The 26216-nt window shown below is 39.3% G+C and overlaps 1 protein-coding gene across 2 annotated transcripts in view; it reads left to right on the forward strand.

Moving 5' to 3' along the window:
• The first annotated feature begins 11082 nt into the window (after positions 1–11082).
• Positions 11083–26216, forward strand: part of BTBD10 (BTB domain containing 10) — a 74005-nt gene continuing 58871 nt past the window's right edge. For both annotated transcript variants that reach the window (XM_004711557.2, XM_045291133.1), the window contains exon 1: positions 11083–11179. The gene's annotated coding sequence lies outside the window, so the exon portion shown is untranslated. The remainder of the gene's footprint in view (positions 11180–26216) is intronic.

Here is a 26216-nt window from a genome sequence, read left to right on the forward strand (position 1 = left end):
CAAATATCTAAAATTAGAGATGAAAAGGGAGATATCACAAAGAATCCAAGTGAAATAAAAAGAATAACTCAATATTACAAAAAAGTGTACACTAGCAATTGTGATAATCTACATGAAATGGACAAATACTTAATAATACACTATCACCCAAATTAATGCAGGTAGATGTAGAAAATATGACAAAAGCTTAATAAAAGAATAAATAGAGAAAGTCATCAAGAAACTTCCAACCAAGAAAGGCCCAGGACCAGATGGCTTTATGGGGGAATTCTACCAAGTATTCATGGAAGAGCTGTCATCAATTCAATACAGATTATTCTAGATTAAAGAAAGGGACAGAAAACTCCCAAACTAATTCTATAAAACCAGCATAACCCTGCAAGAAAACTAGGCAAAGACCCCAAAAAAGGCAAAAAAAAAAAAAAAAAAAAATCACAGACCAACATCCCTCCTGAACATAGACGCACACATTTTCAACAATATTCTGGTCAATGAAATTCAACAGCATATCAAAAAAAAATTCATAATGGCTAAGTTGGAATCACGGAATCATACCAAGGATTCATGGATGGGTCAAAATTTGAAAAAAAACTAATGTAATGTACCACAAACAAGACAAAAATAATCATATTGATCACATCATTAGATGAGGGGAAAAATCATTTGGTAATATCCAATTAGAAATATCAGAAATACCCATTTCTAATAAAAACACTCAATAAAATAGGATTAGAAGGAAAATTCTTCAACACAATAAAGGCCATATGTGAAAATCCAATGGCAAATATCAGAATGGGAAAACTGAAAATATTTCCCCTGAAAACAGAAAGTAGGCAAGGATGCCTCTTATCCCCACTCACATTCAAGATTGTGCTGGAAGTCTTAGCCAGAACTACTAGACAACGACAACAACAACATCAACAACAACAAAGGAATATAATTAAACAAAGAAGAAGTGAAGCGCTTGCTATTTGCAGACAATGTCATTTTATATAGAGAGAACTCCAAGGACTCCCCAAAAATGCTATTAGAAACAATTGAGAGATTTGGTAAAGTAACAGGATAAATGATTAACAAGCAGAAATCAATCAGATTTCTATTTATCAGCAATAAGAGCTCTGGAAAAAAATCAAGAAAACAGTATCATTTGCAATAGCCACACAAAAGATGAAATACCTAAGAATAAACCTAAACGATGATAAACTAGACCGATACAAAGAAAACTACAGAACATTATTATAAGAAATCAAAAGAAACTTGCACTAATGGAAGAATATTCTGTGTGTTCATGGATAAGAAAATTTAATATTATGAAAACACTACTGAAAGCAGTCACAAATGCATCATATTTCTGATCCAAATCTAAGCTTCATTCATTATAGGAATAGAAAAACTAACTACCAACTTCATATGAAGAAGGAAGAGGCCTATGACAAGCACAGGACTTCTCAAACAGTAGGACAAAGTAGGAGACTTTGCAATTACTCCCATTGAGTAGATACCAGCTCATAGTAACCCTAGAGGATGTGGTAGAACTGTCCTGGTGGGTTTCTGAGACTATAGCAATTCAATGTGCAATCACTGCACCCCACAGGGCTTCTCAGGCTATGCACTACCTGGCCTCAGAACCTATTATAGAGTTACAGTTGTCCAAACAGATTGGTAGTCATATAATGATAGCTACACACACCAATGGAACAGGGCAGATTTTTTTACAAAGAATCTCCACCCCCACGCCCAATCTGCAGAAGAATGAAATAGGACCCATACCTCACACCCTCCCAAAACAAACAAACAAACTCAAGATGGATTAGAGACCTAAATATAAACCCCAGAGCTATAAGGACCACCAATGAGAAAATTGGAACAAACTTAAGGGCCCTGTAGCACGGCATACAGGGACTACCAAATATAATAAACACACAGCAGAAGACAAAATACATGATTGGGACTTATTAAAACACTAAATACATCAAAAGAGTAAAATGAGAGCTCAAAGATTAAGGGAAAATATCTTTAGCAATGATACAATAGACTAATTACTAAAACTTATATAATTTTGCAACACCTCAGTAAGGAAAACACACACACACACAAATTACCCACTTAAAAGGTGGGCAAAGGACATGAATACACAATTCACAAAGGAGGACATTTGGATGCTAACAAATACATGAGGAAATGCTCATGATCACTAGCCATCCAAGAGGCACAAATGAAAAGGGACACAAAGGCACAGTGATATGATGATGCAGAAGAGGTGAATCAAAACACAAGGGAGGTACTGTCAGCCATCCAAACAGATGAGTTTGAAAAATGTTTCCAAGAATGGAATCACAGATTTTACAAATGTATTAAGTGCAATGGCGAATACTTTGAAGGTGATAAAGTTGTTTTGTAAAAAAATTTAAATACAGTGTGGTAGTTACATAATCTGGTGTCAATTTGGGATTTGAGAGGATTAAGAGTGAAGGGGTGGAGTCAAGTCTGTCAATCCGGTCACAGCCAATGAGGCTTTTGTGTGGGCCTGGATTTCCCCTGAGGACTCTGGGAATTCTTATTTCCTCCTTGGAGGCAGAAGATACTTTCTCTCTCTCTGCTCACTCCCTGAGAGAGTATCTACTGATAAGACACATGGGGCTATGCTAATGGCAGTGAGAACCCTGAACCTGAAGGAGCCACATGGAGACCCCTGCCAGCGCTGAGATGTTTACAATACCACTGGATCCAAAAGACTTCCCACCCACTGGACTGTGATCTTCCTGCATTTGGCATCATTGCATGTGTTTTTGAGTCTGAAGAGGACTTTATAGATTGGTACTGGACATATGGGATATCAGACTAATGGACTTGATCTGGACTAGGCTGGTATATTTCTTAATGTACACTTGCTCTTGTTATATAAAGCTCTTTCCCATATACATATGAGTGTCTCTATGAATACGTTTCTCTAGTCTATCCAGTCTTACACACACAGCTTTGAAAAAAAACCTGGTTCTTTTTGGGTACCCCCTCATATACTCTCCTATATTCATTGCATCACAGTTCACAGTAGCAAAACGCTGGAAACAGCCTAAATACCCATCAGTAGAAGAATGGATAAAGAAATTGTGGTACATACACACAATGCATCCCTAAAATACAGCTATGAATCATGAAGCACCTGATGACATGGATGGTCCTAGAAATTATTATGTGAGTGAGGTTAATCAATCATAAAAGGATACATATTGTAGAGGTCACTGCTATAGCGATAAACACCATGTCGAAAGCAGGTCATGTAACCTTCCAATCTTGTCTCCCAAGCAAACAGGTAGAGAGCTTGCCTTATGTTCATGAACCATATACTACCTCCCTTAGGTGTATATCTTAAAAACCACTTTAGCAGAAAAGACCTCACCTCAACTGGGGTCAGTTTTTCAAGATGGCGGGCAACGGAGAAGATTATTCAGTTGCTGCCATACAACACCATGACAGGTCACTCCAACCAAAATGATAAGCAAACCTTAGTGGAAATTCAAGTCATGATGGGAGGATGGGGTTATTTATATGTCTCTGATTTATATATGCCTCTGGTTCACTTTATAGACATCATTATCATTTTATGATAGAGCACCATCCCCTGGGGCATGAGGTAATTCTATTGATAATGCCATTAATTTAGGCAACAGTATAGAATTTAAAACACTATCCGCCTCCAAGAAGGTGATTACATTATTTTTGGTAGGCAAACGAGGAGGAGCAACCTCCCATTAGGCAAAAACGCTTAACAATACTTATATAAAACCTAAGCAGGGAATATGCCCGGTACCATGTTTCTAACTGGATACTTTTGCTCTAGTTTCTATCCAGCCTTTTGTGACCCGGGCCATGTGCTATAGACTACTCGGACTTTAGACTCTGTTCTTTCAAGGTGCACATCTTCCTTAACAGACCACATCAGATGGGCTCAATGTGGAAACCCCATGAAGTGAATTGGGCTTTATCTCAATTTACCTGTATCCCTTGGTCTTAGGCTGAAATGCCCTAGTGTGAGAATAAGCAGATCTCTGCTATACCAAGATTATAAAACTGATAGTTAGTATGTTAGACAGGATTCTCTAGAGAAACAAAACCAGGACAATTATGATTACATATATGTAAGAGGATAGGTTTATACAGCCAGAGGAAATATAACAGCTAATTAGTCCATGCTGCAGTACAGAGGGTTCAGTTCAACTCACTTTCATGGAACAGCTAATATATTTGTGGCAGTTACATAATCTACTGTCAACTTGAGAGAAGGGGTGGAGTCTAGCCTGTCAATCGTGTCATAGCAAATGAGGCCTCATGTGGGCATGGCCTTCTCCTGAGAATTCTGGGAACTCATGTTGTCCTCTCTAAAGGTGGTACACATTCTCTCTGCTACACATTTTGGCTGACAAGCCACATGGAAACACACTGATGGAACCACAGCTCAGGAGCTGGAGGAGCCATGTGGAGACCCACACTAGTGCTGAGATGCTTCCACTGCCACTGGATCTACAAGACTTTTCACCCACTGACCTGTAATCTTCCTGCATACAGCATCATTGCATGGCTGCCTAAGTCTAAAGAGGAATTTATAGACTAGTATTGGACATATGGGCTAATATTGGACTTATGGACTTGATCTAGACTGGGCTGGGATGTTTCTTAATATACAATTGATCTTTGATATAAAGTTCTCACTTACACACATGAGTGTCTATGAATTTGTTTCTCTAGTCAACCTGGACTAACATAATACTGGAAGTCCTTTAACTCACGTGGGCAGGAAGCCCAAGGTCAAGGAAGCAGACAGCAGAGTCCTCCCTCCAGCAAGGCAGGCAAAGTCTGCCTGCAAGCTGCAAACAGCAGGGTGGGTCAGCAAAGGTCAGCAGCTCAGGAGCTTAGTGAAATAGGCCGGGATAGGATATTGATCTCAAAAGATGCAAGGCGACAGGATCCACTAGCCTTAAGCTCATGCAATGTACATATCACCAACATGGCAAAGCAGGTCTCAAAGGAGCCTCAAGCTCTAGCAACACAATCCAAGATCCATGGGTTGGTTTAGCCGACAGGTGGTGTGTAGCACACAGGTTGAGGCACAGAATTAGCTGAAGTAGCAGCATGCTGGTTCGAACAACAGCGAGCAAGAGCGATGGGGGTGGGTCTTGCAGAGCCATTTATCTCTTTGCCCTCCAGTCAAACTGCGACCTGATAAATCCCACATGTTCCTATTGGCCAGGTCGGCACAATAAACCTAACTATCACAGTATTGCTTGCCTCGAGGTTGCTTAATGAATGGTGGTATCATTTATTTATTATTTTAATACCCTCCTTGCTGTATTATGACAAGTATTGATTTGGTAGGCATGTTTCTGCCTTTGCAAATGAATGTTATTAAAAGTTTTGCCCTATTATCAACCCTCATTGTTTATGTAAATAGTGTCTAGTCACTTAAGAGTTTAATCTGTACAAATCAACAATTCATGCAATACTGTTCATAATAATCTATATTTGAATAGTTTCCTTTTCTCAACAGTGCTTTAAACTCCATACTGTTGCTTAAATTAATGACACTATCAATAGAATTACCTTATGCCCCAGGGGTATGATTTATAATGTTCTTTATCATAAAACGATAATGATGTCTCTAAAATGAGCCAGAGACATATATAAACCATAGATTTATGAATGGATTTGGAGCTCACACTTAATTTTAGCCCCAACCTAAGAACAATTTAGTTCTATGAAATGACTCTGCTTGATGTTCACCCTCATGAAATGAACACTAGAGATATGGGTGCTATAGCAAATGTTGTGAAGAAACTGGAAGGTGCCCAGCTATCAGAAATAATAGAATCTGGGGTCTTACAGGCTTGTCTTAAAACAAACAGCCATCTAAGTGAGGCATCAATTAAGTCCCCATGGAAGAATCACACCAGCCAGTGTGATCTAAGGATTATAAAAAATAAAATTTAAATCCAAATGAGAGAATGGTATCAGAGTTTAAATTGTGAACACCTGGTATTCAGAATGCTATAGATGGCAGTGGAAGCCCAAAAATCCGTTGGCAGGGTCCCCGAATGGGTTAAGTTTCGGGTGAATCCCCTTTGACCGTAGTTGAAGGTTGTGAATAGCCTTGTTATCACACAGAGAGCATTGTAAGACCAATTATAGCAGAGGTAGTTGGGTTAATACTTTAACATGCTGTGTTAGTTTGGGTTGACTAGGGAAACAAATACATAGACACTCATACGTGTATAAGAAAAAGCTTTATGTACAAGAGCAATTGAATACTGAGAAAAAAATCCCAGTCCAGATCAAGTCCATAAGTCTGATATTAGCTCATAATGTCTGAAACCAGTCTATAAATTCCTCTTCAGACTCAAACAACACATGCAAGGGCACTGAATGCAAGATCACAGGCAAGTGGGTGGAAAGTCCTGTGGATCCAGTGGCAGTGGAAGCATCTTAGTGCTGGTGCCGGTCTCCACATGGCTCCTCCAGCTCCAGGGCTCTGGCTCCATCAGCGTAACTCCATCTGGCTTGTCAACGGGAATGTCTCATTGGGAGAGTGTGTCTCCAACCTCCAGGGAAGATGACAGGAGTTCCCAGAATCCTCAGAAGACCATGCCCATACAGCGGCCTCATTGGCTAAAACCTGGTTGACAAGCTAGACTCTACCCCTTCATTTAAGTTGACAGTAGATTATGGGTCTCCCTTTTGACCCATTTTAAAGTTAATCCGGGGTTTGTTTGTTTGTTTAAAGAAAGGGGAATTCGATGTGGACTAAGCCTCCAGTGAATCCCCTCTGACCATAGACTAGAGATGTGAATAGTCTTGCTATCATGCAGAGCACTTTGGAAAGTAATTCTAAATGCAGTTAGGTTAAAATTCAACACCTTATCATTTGATCTTCTTTTGATCTATTTTAAATTTGTTGTAGTTTGTAATATTTTCTGCTTTCTTTTCAATTGAGGTTTTTCTCTAGTTTATTTTGTTGTTATTGTTTGGTCTGTTTTTTGATATAAAATCGAGGTAAGTCTATAGAAACAGTAATTGGATTAATGGTTTCTTTGAGGTATGGAAGGGGGGTTGGGGGGAAATGGGAGGCTAATAACAATGAGTACAAGAAAGAAGGAAATGTCCTAAAATTGATTGTAGTGATGATTGAACAACTTTAAAAAATATGATTAAACTTGAATTATATGAAATGTGAATTATATATTAATAAAACTTTAAAAGGAACGATATGGGCTATTACAATAATAGTTTCACATTTTTAATGTAGCAATGCTGTTTGATTTACCCTCCTATACAGGCAAGATTCAGAGATATTGTGGATTAGGTTCCCAAATATCTCAATAAAATGAATATCATAATAAAGTGAGCCACATGAATTTTTTGATTCTCCAATGCATATAAAAGTTATGTTTACACAACACTGTAGTCTATTAAGTGTTCATTAACAAATGAAAAGGTTTGAATATTATGAGAATTATTACAATTACCAACATGCTGTTGGGAAAAAACTTACTTGATGCAGGGTTGCCACAAACCTTCGATTTCTAACATGTGCAATATCTTGAAAGCACAATAAAGCCAAGTGTAATAAAATAAGGTATGTCTTTAATAGATTGTTCAGAGACTGTAACTGTTTGTAGGGGTAGAAAATCCAGTCTTTCTTCCGAGTAGCTGCCGGTAGTTTAGAATTATCAAGCATGAGGATCACAGCCCAACACATAACCACTACACTATCATGGTTCCTTACCCGTAGTGTATTTTGGCCATTCACATGGATTAATTGGCCATTCACATGGCCATTCAGTTGGATTAATATCAACCATCATTATAACTGTTACTATTGTTTCACTTGTTGTTTGTCTCTTTTGTCCCTTTACCCTCTATTTCTGCATCATTTCATTTCTCTCTTTTCATAGAATATCACTTATACTTTAAAAAAATTTTTTAGTGGTTGCTTTAGAATTTGCGACCTATGTTTACCACTAATCTTTAAGTCCACTTTCAAATAACATCTATCACTTCATGGATAGTACAGATATCTTGTAACAGAACACTCTCAAATCTTTCCTCCTGTTTCCTAAAGCATTGTTGTTATTTTATTTTATATTTTAGTGTCACATAACACACTGTATCATTAATCGAATAGTTATTTATGAGAAAATTAATAATAAAAATATTCTATTTGTAATAAATAGAGTAACTAAATCACTTTAATATGACTTTATTTAATTTTCATTCATTCTTTCATTACTCTTCCAGTCTTTGTGTTTCTGACCTATATTTTTATCTTCCTAGATGAAGAATTAACTGATTTTAACATTTCTTCCAAATCAGGTCTACTAGTGACAAATTCCTTCCATGTTTGCTTGTCTGAGGGAGTCTTTATTTCTCTTTCAATTTTGAATAATAATTTCACTAGATACAGAATTCTACATTAATGATTTTTTTGTTTTTCTTTCAATACTTTAAATATTTCACTTCACCCTCTTCTTGCTTGCATGGTTTCTGATAAGTTTGATTTAATTCTAATTCTTGTCCCTTTCTTATCATGTTGCTGTTTAGCAACTCTCTAAAACAGGAGTGGGGAATGTCCTGGCACCCTGTAATGCTCACGTTCCCTACCACAATTGCTGAAGACAAAATGAAATGGGTGCATAAGCAAATGAGGTGAAGAAGGTAGATAGTGCCCAGATACAGCATCTGGGGTCTTAAAGGCTTGAAATTAAACAGAAAAGCATTTAGCAGAAAAGCAACAAACCCACATGGAAGTATATGACATGTACATACTTTATCAAGAAAATGACTAAAACAAACAAACAAAAAGGAACCACACTTGATCTATGGTTACGTGGATAAAGGAGGAAAGGTGTTAGGGGGCATTGAGTTTATGTTAATGGTGGTGGAATAATTTGGAAAAGGACATTAATAATGGTTGTACAACATGAACAGTATTATCGGCACTGATTTATACATGTAGAAGTTGTCAAATTGGAGAATGTTTTGTTGTGTATATTTTTGCCACAATTAAAAAAGTAATTACACAAATAACAAGGAGTACAGGGAAGAATTAAATGTTCTGAAACTGATTGTGGTAATGATTGTACAATTCTTCCTGATATGATAAAACTATTGATTTGTATAATATGTGGATGAAGTGTCAATAAAACTGTTAAAATAAAGAATACTGGCTATATGATGATAACGACTTGGTATACCGTGACAATAACTACTTGGTGGAAAGATGAAAATAATTTCGGTCCCTGACAGCTAAGTATACTTAGAAAAGGAAGAGGATACATCTCACTACCTTATACTGTAATTGTCAGCTCAAGTGCTAATCCACATTGCTTTGGAAAACATGGAGTACTATATATGAGAGTCAGGGAATTTTCTCTTACCAGCTAAACAGTGCTTAGGGCTTTTCAACAAAACACTTTCTGCAAAAATCTGTTCTGAAACGAAATGACACAACCCAGGTCTTTCTTTTTGTTTTTTCAGCTTGCAACACCGAGGAGCCCTGGAGGCCCAGTACAGTTAAGTGCTGATCTGCTACTGTGGAGGTTCAAGGTTTGGAAGCAGGCGCCTCCTGAAAAGACTTTACAGCCTGGGAAACCCTGTGTCCCATAGTGTGGCTTCAAGTTGAAATAGACTTACTGGCAGTGAGTTTTCTCTTCGAGTTGTAAGCTCAGGAGCTCTGGTAGTGCAAGTGATTAAATGCTTGGCTGAGAACCTTGGTTTGAACCCACGGTTTGCGGGGAGAAAGATGCAGCAAGGTATTCTGTCAGGGCGACAGCCTTGGAAACCCTACAGCACTTAGTCATTCTATAGGGGAGTCGGAATCAATGTGAGAGCAAGGGAATTTCCTGTCCTAAAAAAGTTGGGTACCTCCCACTTACCTTTCAAGATACAGCTCAAATGTGAAATCTTCCATGCGGTCGGCAGCAGTTTCTCTTGGTCTGCTCCCACAGCAACTGGAATTTTATCGCTGTGTAATGGGATGGGATGATCTATTTTCGCATCGGATTCGCCTCCAGATTATAAATGTTGCGCGGGGGTGGGGGTGGGGGGACGACGTTCGTGGCTGATTGATTGACTGATTGCAGTTCCTGTTTTTATATTCCAGCAGTCGGCATTTTAGATTCAATACGTAATGCATCTGAACTCTTGTTCTTGGCAAGCTTCTCCTCAAAACGGGACACAAGCCACCTAAATTACTCTGAGATCAAGAGGTGGCCCATCTGCACTTTAGGCTGGCACACCAGCTCCCACCCACGGAGCGTTTAAGTTAGCCGCGGCGCCCGCTAGGGCCACTCCCTCTCCGGCACCGAGGGCGACAGCTGTCTCTCGTCGGTCGGTGCGTCTGTTTTCGGCGGCAGCTTACCTGGCAGAAGCGACTTCAGTCTGCGCTTGCGGAAAAACTTCTTCCCCAGAGTCGCAAAAGTACGCCCCCCCCCCCCAACTCTGTGAACTTGAGAGGAGCCCTGGGGGTGAGGGGTGGTGAAGCGCTGGGCTGCGGTCCGCAAGGCTAGCAGTTCGAAACCACCTTCGCTGCGCGGGAGAAAGACGGGCTTTTCTACCTCCGTAAATATTTACGTTTGTCTCAGAAACTCACCGGGTCAGTTCTACCTCACTCCTGCAGGGTCGTTATGGGTCAGTATCCCATCGATGGCAGTTGAGTTGGTTATGGTTTGTGGCCTGAGGCGTTACTGTGGCAGGAAGTCAAGGGGAACATTTGGGACACAAAGGTTTGGGGCTAATTGCGTTCACAGCCATTGGGGCGCAAAGTTCTTTATGGAGCCACAGTGAGACCGTCCATTCACTGTCCTACGCGGAGCGGGAGCGCCCACGGCACACTCCACACGAGTGCGCCTTCCACCCTCCGGCACCACGCGCCCCGCCCACTTTTGGGCGGGGAGCCAACATTCACGCGAGAACTCAGCTAGCCTCGCCTCTTTGCATTACGAGCTCTCGCGAGAGGAGCCTAGCCAGCCTGCAACCTGCCCGGGCGGTTGTGGTTGTCGCAACCGCCGGAGTGGCCGCCGCCACCGCCACCGCCACCTCCGGAGGGTTCCGGCTGAGGAGGAGACCGAGGCGTTCCTGGCCCCAGGCCTTGCCTTGCTCCACAGTGGACCTTCCACGAGGACCACAGGTTCGAGAGTGATTGGGTTCAGCCGCGGCACTGGGTGGGGGCGGCGCCGAAGTCGAGCTTGGCGGGGGCGAAGGGGGAAGGAGGCGGTGAGGAGATCTCGGCTTGAGGGCTGGGCTGCTGTGGGGTGATTTGGGCGGCCGGGGCCCTGCCAGGGGCCGGTGGGTGGGCATGTGAGCCCCCGCCGCTGGGAGATTCGGAGAGACAGGGCTGGAATTTGGGCTTCGGGGTTCTGCTTTTTTGGGGTTGGGTGTCGGGAGGCCTGTCCCCAGGGATCTCCGGGCAGGGTAACGCCGTGCCCCGCCCCTTTCCTGTCATCTCGACCCAGGCGGCGACGTCCAGGGCGAGGGGGCATCACAATAGGCGATACGGAGACCCTACCCTGTTCCTTGCTTTGAGGGTTCATGCTGTAACAGCATCGCGTGTGACAAAGCTTTATTTTTCCTAAACGTGCACAGAAAAGGCCTTTTAAAAATCCGTTCCTCTTGGGACTGGGACGGGTTAGTGGGGTATCCCGTAGAATGTGTTACGTTGGGGACAGTATGGCCATCTCCGGACCTTACAGACTGGGGGCTTCTTTTTTTTTCCTCCTTAGTGTTTTGGGTCCATGACGAAAAGTCGCCCATCCAGACATGCTCAAGGTAGACTCTCAGCCGCCTGACAGTGTGTTTAGCCAATACAGTCATTTTACTTTTTTAATCTTTAATGGAGCTCATGCTATGTATTTGTATTAACCAGCCCAACAAACAGGAGAGTACATTGATTTTTTTTGGACCGCTGGGTTTCTTGTCCCTCCCAACTACACAGATTTGATCAAGGTTTTTTGTTTTTGTTTCTACAGAGGCGGTTAGGGGGTAGACTTTGAATGAAAAGAGGCCGTAGGAATGGAGATAAGACATATAATAAGACATGCATCCGTAAAGGCCAGTAGGTTTCTGTAGTGGAGCCTAAGTGATTAGTAGCAGGTCCAGGCCATGAAATAGGAGGACTTCAGTTGTCATTTACTGGCAATAATGAAGCACAAAACAGTGAAATATAACTGCGAAAGGATTTGATGAAAGATTTAAGACTGTTGAAAAAGTGTGAATTATTTTTTGAAAGTGTCCATGTGTTTGTTTCATCAGTGATCCTAGCATTTCTCAAGGAATGCTATTCTGCATAAGGAAAGTGGGATGTCTGAATTGTAAGGAATCGTGGCGCGATAGTAGTCTTCAGTCAGGAAAACTGTTCAGTGTGCAGGTCTCAACGGTTTTGAGTTTCTTTCACCATTTTCCCACTCCCCCCCAAAGTTTTCAGATGGCTCTTTTGTCCATTATTTGTCAATCTCCCTCCTCGTCTAAGTTTTTCTTTCTCGCCATTTTTTTTACCTTCTAAAAAAAGTCTTGTGGAATTTTTTATTGTTTATATAAGGAATGACATCCCACTGAAGTCTGCTTTGTGACTTCCTTTTACATTTAGGTGACTTAGTGCAATGTAGAAGTGATCTGGGAAATATTAGGTGCCTTTCAAAGGAAGACGTTAGGATTAGCAAATTTACATGCCTTTAGGTATTTTGGGAAGATAATTCAACCAAGTGAAATGAGAAGGTTTATGTCTCTTTTAAAGTCCGCCTGACTGGTGCCATACATGTATAAAGATCCAGTGTTTCCAGATTTCAGTGTTTTCAAGAGAACACAAACTTTAGATTTTAAAAAATGTAAAATAACTTAAGGTAGCCCAACTATGTCTATCTGAAATAGTATATCCTCTTTACCACTTTGAGGCCTCTGCTATGTCATAATTAGAAATTTAAAATATAAAACAGGAAGGAATTTAAAACAAGTAATGTTCATTAGTTTGGAATTTAAAACTCAGGAGGACTTGAAAAACTGTGAAGGCTAATTGAAACCAATAGATAAGTTTAAACAAAAGCCAAGCCCTGGACAACTTGATTCTGACTCGCCGAAGCCCTGAAGGAGAAAGTAGAACGGCCCCGTAGGATTTTCAAAGCTGTAAATCTGTACAGTAGCGGATTGCCTCATCTTTCTCCCTCAGCATGGCAGGTGGGTTTAATAGCCTTTAAATACAGAACAACAAATTGAACTAGTTATTACTGCTAACATTTTAAATGTGGAAATAAAGGGGAAAAAATAAACACAAAACTCTTGATACTTATGACTTAAAAACAGCAAAGCAGATTTGTAGCTGCATTTAAGAAAACTGATTTATTTCAAAGCACTTTATTGTTATTTTCGACTAATAGGTGAAAAATCCTGGAGACCTTCTATAGTCTATCTCTAATTGTCTGAGTTTATTTTTTGCTATGACATCCACATTGTCTTCCCAGGCATTGACTTAGAGAAGCAATCCCTTGGATTTTAACCCACTGCCCACAAGTCAATTCTGACTCACAGCAACTTTATAAGACAGAGTAGAACTGCTCCTTTCCCAGTAGTATAATTAGTTGGCAGACAGCTTGTTCTTATCTCTAGTGGAGGGGTTAGTGGATTTGAACCACTGACCTTGCAGTTAGCAGCCTGACACTTAAGCCATTATACCACCAGACTCCATATTCCTGGAAATAGGGAGGGTTGGGATATAAATAGATTGGGGGAGATATGTTATATAAAGCATAAAACAGGGCATTCTTGAACTTCTATTACATTGTCCTTTGAGAGATTGATTTGATTAAGTAGTTTTTCTTGTAAGAAGTGCCTGGAGTGACTTAACACAGTCCCTTAAATGTTCTTGTTAGGTCCAGCCATAATCGGCTTTGATTCACAGTCAGAATGAAACACTGCCGGGTCCTATACCATCCTTAATGCAATAGTTAAGTTTGAGCCCATCATTGCCACCAACTATGTCAGTCTATCTCATTGAGGGTCTTCCTTTTTCTCTGACCCTCCATGTTACCAAGCATGATGTCTTTTTTCAGGGACTCAGCTTTTCTGATAATATGTTCAAAGTATGTGAGATAAAGTCTTAGCATCTTTACTATTCTTTTTAAAAAAAAATTTTACTGGGGGCTCTTACAGCTCTTTTCACAATCCATCCATCCATCCATTGTGTCAAGCACATTTGTACATTTGTTGCCATCATCATTTTCAAAACATTTCTTTCTACTTGAGCCCTTGGTATCAGCTCTTCATTTCCCCCCTACCTCCCCCACCCTCTCTCTCCTTCATGATCCTTTGATAATTTATTAATTTTGTTTTCATTTTTACACTGACCAATGTCTCCCTTCACCCACTTTTCTGTTGTCCGTCCCCTAAGGAGGGGGTTATATGTAGATCATTGTGATCGGTTCCCTCTTTGTTCCCCCCCCCGCCCCCACCCCCACCCCCCAGTTCCCCTTGCCATCCTGGTATTGTTTTTCTTATTGTTGGGGCTGAGGGGGTTATCTGTCCTGGATTCCCTGTTTACAGCTCTTAGCTGTACCCATGTACATGTTCTGGTCTAGCTGGATTTGTAAGGTAGAATTGGGATCATGATAGTTGGGGGGAAGAAGCATTAAAGAACCAGAGGAAAGTTGTATGTATCCTTGTGCTATACTGCACCCTGACTGGCTCGTCTCTTCCTTGTGATCCTTCTGTAAGGGGATGACCAATGGTCTGCAGATGGGCTTTGTGTTTCTACTCTGCACTCCCCCTTAGTCACAATGATAAGATTTTTTGTTCTGGGTCGTTGTTGCCTGATCCCTGATCCCATTGACACCTCGTGATCACACAGGATGGTGTGCTTCTTCCATGTGGACTTTGTTGCTTCTCAGCGAGATGGCCGGTTGTTTGTCTTACAGCCTTTAAGACTCCAGACGCTATATCTTTTGATAGCCAGGCACTATCAGCTTTCTTCACTATATTTGCTATGCACCCATTTTGTCTTCAGTGATCATGTTGGGAAGGTGAGCATCACGAAATGCCAGGTTATAAGAACAAAGTGTTCTTGCATTGAGGGAGTACTTGATGGCCAATATCTGACTAGAGGCCCAATGTCCGTCCGCTCCCTTGATATTTAACATACAAATATATGTACATAGATCTATTTTCCTATCGTTATATATAAATACGCTTACATATGTACATGCCTGTATTTAGAACTCTATAAATGTCCTTTGCCTCCTAGTTCTTTCCTCTATTTCCTTTTACTTTCTTCTTGTCATACTATCATGTTTGGCCTTCATTTTGGGTTTCAGTAATTCCTCTTGGTTACATTGCCCTTGATCAAACCCAACCAGGCATCCTACACCCTTCTCGCTATCGATTTTAGATCACTTGTTCCCTTGTCCCTGGGTTTATTAACACCCACTTCCTTTCCCAGCCTTCCCACTCCCATGTTCCCCCAGAACCATTGGTCCTATTGGTTTCTCCTCTGGATTGTTTATCCCGCCTATCTTATCCTTGCTTCTAAGGAGCATTCTGGCTGTACTTTTTTCAAGATTTGCTTATTCTTCTGGCAGTCCATGGTACTTGCAGTACCAGGCAGTGCCATTTTCTGCCAACACCATGATTTAAAGGCATCAGTTCTTCATCATTTTTCTTATTCATTGTCCAGCTTTTCATGGAAATGAAGCAATTGAAAATTCCATGGCTTGTGTCAGGCACACCATAGTCCTCAAATGTAAGACTGAGTTTAATACAGCAGAGTTTAATGACCTTTGTGGAGTTGAACCCTGTGGGCTAATCTATATTTACTCATTAGTGTGAGTTCTTTAATCATATAATCTGATTCCTACTCTGTGAGGAATAGGTGTTTTAGAGGTTGTATATGTGTAAGTTATATACACCATAGGAACATAGAGGACAAATTAAGGGCCCTAACTGGGAGTCGGGTGAGAGATGAGGCTAGGGGAAGGAACAGTTTTGAAAAAGAAGATGAAATGGCTAGCAATATCTTTTGACCTGTGCAGTTTTAGAGTTCAGCCTTTTACAACAAAATTTATCATCGTGGTTTATGCAGACAATGTGAGAGATGCTTCACAAATTTTGTGGAAGAATTCCACTTTCTTTTTATTCCTTTTTTCCATAAACTTTTTGAAGCCCTTTTGTACATTAAACAGTGACTTTGGTTTGGTGTACATTGAATACTGTGGGGTAGCAGCCCCCATAATCAAATAGGTCCAAGGGGTGGTTGGTAATTGGATAAAATTAAAGAGATATCAGCCAACATGAAGCATGAGTACTCACCTCTGGGATGGCCACGACTTTAGCAGCCAGATCCATTCAGATAGAGAGAATATATTTCCAACCAAGGCTTATATACACTCAGGGGGCGTGCATGCACCCCTAATTACAGGTAACCACATGCATAACAGGAAGGAGTTGTAGAATAGGCATACGTGCAACAGGAAGGGGACAAGCTAGGGATATACACTCAATAGGAAGGGGAGGCACTAGAGGCATAAATGTTACTGGAAGGCAAACACTTAACAAGATGGGCAGACTAGATTCAAGATGGCAGCCTAACCCTTTTCCTCTCTAAGTTAGCTTGACCTTAGATGTCTTTGGGCTGTCCTTCAGGGGAACCATCCATTATCCTTATCAGAAGGGAGTGGGCTCTACTTAGTGTGGGACACGCTATAGGGTCTGATTGCTCTAGATGGCTGATAACCTTTAGGCAGATAACCTTTAAGCAATTGACCTCCAAGTGTATAGTCAGCACCTTAGGTTTGGCATATATGATGTGGGGACAACCTGGGGAATAACTTTTCTGTTTCCCACAGAATACCACTTGCTAATGAAGACTGCTCTGGGAGTTTGCTAACTTGATTTTCTTTTTAGTCCACTTTTCTCAGGTCAAGCTAGTCTAATATCTCTTCATCTAGGTTCTACCTCTCTCTGGTGTAGAAAGTGAAACAGAGAGAACTGTTGTTTGTGAGATTTTTTTAAAATTATAAATAAATCACTTTATTGGGGGCTCTTACAGCTCTTAAAACAATCCATACATCAATTGTATCAAGCACCTTTGTACATATGTTGCCATCATCATTTTCAAAATATTTTCTTTCTGTTTGAGCCCTTGGTATCAGTTCCTCTTTTTTAACCCACCCTCCCACCCTCATGGACCCCTGATAAGTTATAAATTATTATTTTCATATCTTATACCAAGTGTCTTCTTTCACCCACGTTATTGGGTGGGGATGCACGTCACTGTATATTCTTTTTTATTCTTGTTTAAGAGTTTTCAAAATGTTTCTGAATAATTAGCTGTATATGTGAAGATTCTATTAGTTGAAGGGGGAGCCATTATTTTCCTCTCCCTATGTTTCTACCTTAAGGAGCCCTGGTGGCACTATCTGTTAAGTGTTGGACTGCTATCCACAGGGTCAGCTGCTCAAAACTCACCAGCCACCCTATAAGAGAAAGATGAGGCTGTCTTCTTCCAAAGAGATTTACAGCCTCAGGAATTTCTGTAGGGTGACTATGAGTCAGAATTGCCTCAGTGGCAATGAATTTGTTTTTACCTAGGTTCAAAAGGGAGCAAGTTTACTCTTAGAAGTAGCTTTCCCCTTTCCTTCTATACTTTGGAATGCCTTCCCAAGGTAGTATTTTTATCTTTTAGGTGAATCTAGGAGAAAGAATGGGTATGCTTTTGCTTATTGCCTTCTATTCTCTTTGTGGAGCTCCAGTTTTTAGAGACATATTTGCAGTTCATTGTTGGTGGCGTAGTGGGTTAAGTATTGGGTTGCTAACTGCAAGGTCAGCACTTGGAACTCTGAGGGAGAAAGATGAAGCTTTCTGCTTCTATAAAGATTTATAGCCTCTGAAACCGCACAGGGTCAGTTCTCCTCTGCTTACATGTAGGTTTGCTATAAGTTGGAACTGACTTGATGGCAATGGCTTGAGTTTTGAGTCCATATGGTAGGTTTGTCTGAGCAGGCTAGATTCTGATGGGAGAAAATGGAATGGAACATCTGTGCAATAATTCTGGCTATTGCTAGTTGCCATTGGGGCAATTCTAACTTATGATGACCGCGTGTGCAGAGTAGAATTGTCCCATAGCATTTGCAAGACTGTGACCTTTTGGAAGCAGATTGCTTGGTATCTTCCCAGGAGCCCTTGGATGCATTTGAATTGCCAACCTTTTGGCTAGTACTGTAGTTGAAATCTGTTTGCACTGCCCTGGGACTGTTCTAGTTGGATAAGTCTAATTTAAATTTGAATTAGCAAGATTTTTGGACCACTGGTTTTGCCTGTAATGTTACTTTCATCTGTCTGATTCCTTTATTTTGCTTCCTTGTTGTTTCTGAACTCAAAGGAAGTAAAAGGTAGTTATAGATGTTCATTAGTGGAGGACATTTTTTAAAAAATCGTTTTATTAGGGGCTCATACAACTCTTATCACAATCCATACATACATCAATTGTGTAAAGCACATTTATTTGTACATTCATTGCCTTCATTATTTTCATAACATTTGCTCTCCACTTAAGCCCCTGGAATCAGCTCCTTATTTTCCCCCTCTCTCCCCACTCCCTCATGAACACTTGATAATTTATAAATTATTATTTTGTCATATCTTGCCCTGTCCCACGTCTCTCTTCACCCACTTTTCTGCTGTCCGTCCTCCAGCGAGGAGGTCACATGTAGATCCTTATAATCGGTTCTCCCCTTCCAACCCACCCTCCTCTACCCTCCCAGTATTGCCACTCACACCACTGGTCCTGACGAGATCATCCGCCCTGGATTTCCTGTGTTTCCAATTCCTATTTGTACCAGTGTACATCCTCTGGTCTAGCCAGACTTGCTTGGGATCATGATAGTGGGGGGCGGGAGGAAGCATTTAGGAACTAGAGGAAAGTTGTATGTTTCATTGTTGCAACATCACACCTTGACTGACTCGTCTCCTCCTCGAGACCCTTCTGTAAGGGATGTCCAGTGGCCTACAATGGGCTTTGGGTCTCCACTCTGCATTCCCCACCCTCATTCGCAGTGATAAGATTTTTTGTTCTGATGATGCCTGACAACTGATCCCTTTGGCACCTCATAATAACACAGGCTGGTGTGCTTTTTCCACGTGGGCTCTGTTGCTTCTGAACTAGATGGCCACTTGTTTACCTTCAAGCCATTAAGACCCCAGATGCTATATTTTTTGATAGCTCGGCACCATTAGCTTTCTTCATTATATTTGCTTATTCACCCGCTTTGTCTTCAACGGTTGTTTCAGGAAGGTGAGCATCATAGAATGCCAATTTAATAGAAAGTATTCTTGCATTGAGGGAGCACTTGAGTGGAGGTCCAATGTCCTTCTGCTACTTTAATACTAAATCTATAAATATATGCACATAGATCTATTTCCCCATCCTCATATATAAATATATTTGCATATGTACATGCCTCTATTTAGACCTCTATAAATGCCCTTTGCCTCCTAGCTCTTTCCTCTATTTACTTTGACTTTCCTCTTGTCCCACTATCATGCTCAGTCTTCATTTGGGTTTAAGTTATTCCTCTTGGTTACATTACCCTCGATCCCACCCTACCAGGCCTCCCACAACCTCCTCACCTCTGATTTGGATGACTTGTTCCCGTGTCCCTGGGTTTATTAACACCACTACCTTTGGAGGAAATATTTTTTTAAGTTTTTCTTCTTCTTGAACTGAATGCTCTTTAGGGATATGTTATGTTTCTTCTAATGTGATTTGCTTTGGATTACTTTGAAATCCTTGAAACAAACCTCAGAAATAGAAGGTAAGCAACATATTGATCCTTTTAAGGCCTTTAGAAGAAAAATGAAAGAGTAGAGTCTGACTTTGTTTAAAGGATGTTGCTTCTTAGAGCTGAATGTAATCTCCTTTGACAGTCATTTCATCAGCGTATAGGAGCTTTGCCTATATTATATTAGTTTTTTACATCAAGGTGAATTGCTTCAGCCAAGATGTTTCTAGTTTTGAAGGTAATGTTGTTTGGTCATAACAGAAAAGGAGAAATGACTACATAAGCATAGAAAACAAACATTAATGTATTTGTATACACTATTTTAGAAAAAGGCCTTTTAATGAGTTTTAAGAAATTAAAATTTTCTTAATGATAACTCCTACTTAGGAATGAAGATGCTTAGTAAATGCTAAAGTTCTATAGATAGATTTTCAAGCATTTATTGAGCTGCTTAAGATAGGGGAAAACAATTGGAACATTTCTTGAAGTATTGATGTATTACTTAAGAAGTCTGCCATACAGAAGACCCAGAACAACAACAAAAAAACATTATTGAGAATGAGGTGGGTTATAGCAGAGACCTAAAATACATATGTAAGTAATAGGACATCCCCTCACAGAAGGGTCAAAGGAAGGGATGAGTCAACCAGGGCACAGTATAACACTGATGAACATACAATATTCCTCTGGTTCTTACAGATAAGAGCTCAGGACACACCGAATCCACGTCACATAAACCCCTCAAGGACAGAAATGGGAATAGTGATACCAGGAGGGTAAGAGGAAGGTAGGGAGAGGGAGGAGGGGAGGAAGGGCGAACTGATTGCAATGATGGATACATAATCCCCCCCATCCCCAGGGGGATGAACAACAGAAACATGGGTGAAGGGAGACAGCGGTCAGTGTTAAGATATGAAAATAATAATTTATAATTTATCAAGGGGTTGGGGGAGGAAGGGAGGGAAAAATGAGGAGCTGATACCAAGGGCTCAAGTAGAAAGTAAATGTTTTAAAAATGATGATGGCAACAAATATACAAGTATGCTCGACACAATGGATGTATGTTTGGATTATAATAAGAGCTGTACAAGCCCCAATAAAATGATTTTTTTAAAAAGTAAATGTTTAGAAAATAATGATGGCAACCTGTGTACAAAAATGCTTGATATAATTGATGTATGGAATGGTATAAGCTGTAAGAGACCCCAATAAAATGATTTTTTTAAGCCCTCCATAAAATAAGTGCTATAAAATTAATTACCGGTAAATGAAATATTTTCTCTCTAAGTCACCTCTGGAAGTTTAAAGGTTGACGAGTGGACTTTTGAAATATCTAAAAGGATTATATGAAGCCCTATAAATGGACAAAGGATCCTGTTTTTAATAGAAATTCCTTGAAATTTTATTATTCTGTTTTGTCAGAATCTCCTTAAGTCCACTGCCATTGCGGTTCAGAGGCTGTAAATCTTTGTAAGAACAGATAACCTCATCTTTCTCCTGTGGAGCAGCTGATAGGTGTGAGAGGTTAGCAGCTCAATGCTAATGCAACAGTACAACCAGGTTTCACTAGAATATCCCTAGTAGTTAGCAAACAAACAAACAAAAACACCCCAAAACAAACAAGCCTGAAGAGATAGTAAGTCCTCAATAGACTGAATAAATCGATTGAATTTGATGTCATGCATAGTTTACTATGAGTCAGAATCCACTCGTCAGTAACAAAGTTATTAAAACTTAATGAGCTGTGATTGATAAAAAAAACCTGACTAACGTCATTAACTATTTGCTTTTCTGATCTTAAACTAGTTAAAACAACTTGCTTCTAAGCTGATTTAAGTTCATGGTGACGTGGTGTGTGAGATTAGAATTGACAACCTGTTGGTTAGCATCTGGACTCATCCTTTTGACTAGGTAGGACTCTTTACCATGACTAAAACACATATGTAATTAGAAGTCAAAGATTGCTTATTAATGTTTATAATTGGAATTTCTTTTGCACTAATTAAATGTATTATGTTAAATGAAATATGCTTCACATTTTTAAAATGTTTTATCTTAATCTATTCACCTAAAACATTTTATAAAAGCTTACGTATAAATTGTACTAGGGAGTGGGGGGAAAAAGGAATCATAAATGGTTCTTGCCCACGGGGATCTAATGCTAATGGACCCGTGTAGGAGAAGCATATCAGTGTAAATCAATCAATCATATTTATGTTATCTAAACTTTGAAAAAATACATAAGGTACACTTACTTACTAAAATTAAGCAAGGAAGAACTTTTCTAAAAGCTGCTTCTAAATGTTTTATTATATACCTTTCTCCTTTATGATCATTATGAATATAATATGTGATAAATTAAAAAGAGTCTTTCCCTAGAGGAAACCAGTTTTAATTTTTATGGTATTTATAAAGATTTCAAATTTTTACAATTTTGTATTCTGTAAGTTGTATCATATATATATACACACACATATACACATACACACATATACACACACATATATACATACATACATATACATATATACATCATAGAGGTACATTCTCGGAAATCTACAAGGGAAGTTCTACTCTGTCCTACAGGGTCCTTATGAATTGGAATCAGCTTGATGGCAGTGAGTTTGAGGTGCATGCGTGTTATCAGATTGCAGGGAGGAAAGATGGACATTGTCACGGATTTCATTTTGCTTGGGTCTGCAGTCACTGCTCATGGAAGCAGCAGTCAAGCAATCAAGGCAGATTACATTTGGAAAATCACTTCCACTAGACTTCTTGAAAGTATTGTGAACATGGATATTACTTTGAGGACTAAGGTACACCTGACCAAGCCCTGGGATTTTCAGTCACCTTAAGTGCATGTGAAAACTGGGCATTGAATAAGGAAGACCAAAGAAGAGTTGATGCCATTGAATTGTGGTGGTGAAGAATAATGAAAGAACCACAGGCTGCCTGAAGAACACATAAATTTGTGCTAGAAGTACAACTAGAAAGCTGCTGAGAAGCAAGGATGACAAGAGGAGAAAGCAGTCCCTAGAAAAAGGACATCACGGTTGGTAAAGTACAGAGTCAGTGAAAATGAGAAAGGCTACCGAAGAGCTGGAGTGGCATATTGGCTCCAACAACGGACTCAAATATGACAGCGATTGTGAGGGTGGTGCAGGACCAGGTAGTGCTTCCTTTGTTGTAGGGTCTCTGAGTGGGAACTAATGATAGCATCTAAAAGCAACAGTAATAGTATAGTATTCCCATATTTCGTTTATACAAAGGGGCTTCAAAACGTTTGTGGAAAATAAAAGATAATGAGATTATTTTCTACACATTTTTGAAGCCCTCCATGTATGTGTATGTATATACATACACATAAAGTTCTTGAAAAATTTCGCTATCATTTCATTCAATTTTTCCATTAAATTTTTGAAGCCCCTCTCCTGTGTGTGTGTGTGTGTGTGTGTGTGTGGTAAGAGCACATAATGCATGTTCAATTACCTGATTTTTTTCAACAAATCATGGGATGCTTTCTCAGTAGGCTTATATATATAGCTCATTTTTATTAATTGCATGATATTCAAATTTTTGCCCAAACTACTTTTAAAAGTATTTATTATGGTAAAGATATATGTAAGAAATCATGCTAAGTGGGTGAAGGGAGACAGTGATTGGTGTAAGACATGAAAAATAATAATTTATAAATTATCAAGGGATCATGAGGGAGGGTGGGGGAAGGGGAAAATGAGCTGAAACCAAGGGCTCAAGTAGAAAGAAATTGTTTTGAAAGTGATGTTGGCAATATATCTACAAACGTGCTTGGCACAATGGACATATGTATGAATTGTGCTAGAGCTATCAGAGCCCCCAATAAAATGATTTTTAAAAAATCATGCAATTTCAACATTTCTACTTGTACAATTCAGTAACCTTAATTACATGTACTGTACTATAACTATTCTCACTGTCCTTTTCCAAATCATTCTACCACCAGTAATATAAACTTAATGCCCATAAGTAAAAGCCCCACCCATCCATCCCCACCCTTTCCTACTCCTGGTAACTATAAATAAACTTAAGTTTTTATATATTTGCTTATTTTACATAAATAAAGTAATACAATATTTGCCCTTTCATGACTGACTACTTTTTAATTTTAATTTTTTTGTTATGATATTTTTAAGGAGTATTCATGTGGCATGTATCAGAATCATTTCTCTATGGCTAAGTAGTATACCATTGTATGTATAATATACCATATTTTTGTTTATTCATCTATTGTTAGATATATTGTTAGACATTCTGGTATAATGAAAAGTACAGCAATGAACACTGTTTGCATTCCTTTCTTCAATTATTCTGGATATATATCAACCCAACCCAACCCACTCTGCCATCAAATCAGTTCCAGTTCATAGAGACCTTATATAGTGTTTTTTGAGACTGAGTCTGTACAGGAGCAGATAGCCTTATTGTTTTCCTACAGAGAAGCTGGTGGTGTGAACCTGACTTCGTGTTTAGCAGATTAACATTTATCCTTCAGCAACATCGGCTCAATAAAAATATACTCACTGCCATCAAGTCAATGCGGACTGATAGCGACCCCCCTGTGGGTTTCCAAGACTATAACTGTTTATAGGAATATAATGCCCAGTCTTTCTTCCTTGGTTGTTGGTGGTTTTGAACTGCTGACCATGTGGATCACAGCCCAGCATGTAACCACTTCCCTACGAGGGCTCCATTACCCTGGTTATATATGGAGTGGGGAGGAGAGAAGGCTTCGAAAATTCTTGGAAAAATGGAATTAAAAGACAATGTCATTTTTCCATGAAGTTTTTGAAGCCCTGTGTACCTAATATTGGGATTGCTGGATCATAGGGTAGTTATTTGTTCAACTTTTTGAGGAACTGCCAGACTGTTATATATTTACTTTGGATATTACCATTATTGGTTGCCAATATTTTCTCCCAATCTGTAGGCTGCCTGTTCACTTTGTTGATGAAATCGCTTATTAAGCTATTATTTTTGCTAGGTGCTGTCTAGTTGATTTCAATTTATCACGACTGCTACTGACAGAGTAAAACTGCTTAAGGTTTTTTAGGCTATAATCTTTTTAGGAATAGATCATTGCTCCCATGGAACCACAAGGTGGTTTCAACCCTTCAGTTAGCAGCCAGTTTGTGGCATGGGAACTTCATTGTTTCACCACCAGTAAAAATTAGTATTTAATTTTTATGAGATTCAATTTATCTCTATATTTTGCTGCTTGTGCTTTCGTTGTCATAGCTGATAGTGTATTATTAAATAATAGGTATCATAGTCACACTATTTTATTACTTTAGTTTTCTCATTTAAATCTATAATCCATTTTGATTTTTTTTTCTTTTGCCTTTCGTTCTTGTTGCTATTTATGTGGATTTTTTTTTAATCCTTTCACTTTCAACCTAAATGTCTTTTGCTGTAATGTGTGCCTCTTGTAGATAGTATATAGATGGGCCATGTTTTTTTTTAAACCTTTCTTACCAATCTGACTTTTGAATGGAAAAGTCAGTCCATTTACATTTAAGGTAATTACCAACAAAAAAGATTCTACACTTTTGTTATTTATTGCAGATTTTTTTGTTCCACCTTTTCTACCTTTTGTGAGTTTCTGTGTGTTTTTACAGTGATTCTCTTTTCCTTTTGTGGAATTCTTTTTTCAATTTTCTTTGTGGTTACCATGGACATTCTAAATTTATGACAGTTTAGGTTTAATTTATACCAGATTAATGTCAATAGCATTAAAACTTTTTATTCTTACATGACTTCCCTCCACCAAACATGTTTATCTTGTTACTATAAATTATATTTTTATATATCATGTGCCTACTAACATAAATTTATACTTATTTTTTATGTGTTTGTTGTTATAAAACATGTAGTACATAACTAGAGCTACCAACCAAATATACCATAAAACTGGCTCTTACATTTGTCCTTGAAATTATCTATACAAGAGACCTTCCCTCCTACATAGAGCTTTGAGTTAGTGCCAAGTATCATTTTCATTCATTCTGAATTACTTCATTTAATATTTCTTGTAGAGCATATTTAGTTTATCTGGAAGTGTCTAAAGTTCACCTTCATTACAGAAAGACAGTTTTGCTAGATATAGAACTCTGGTTGTCAGTGCTTTTCTGTCACACTTAAAAATCAGTGCTTAGTTTTATTGAGGATCCTGTGTATGTTATGATTCACTTCTCTCTTGCTGCTTTCAGGATTCTGCTTTCAGATTTTTGAGAGTTTTTTTTTAAATCATTTTATTAGGGGCTCTTACAACTCATCACAATCCATACATACATCAATTGTGTAAAGCTCATTTGTACATTCATTGCCCTCATCATTCTCAAAACATTTCCTCTCCACTTAAGCCCCCGGCAT

Source organism: Echinops telfairi, unplaced genomic scaffold (assembly GCF_000313985.2).
Source record: "Echinops telfairi isolate 266 unplaced genomic scaffold, ASM31398v2 ScPeMD7_60;HRSCAF=208, whole genome shotgun sequence".
NCBI classification, from domain to species: domain Eukaryota; kingdom Metazoa; phylum Chordata; class Mammalia; order Afrosoricida; family Tenrecidae; genus Echinops; species Echinops telfairi.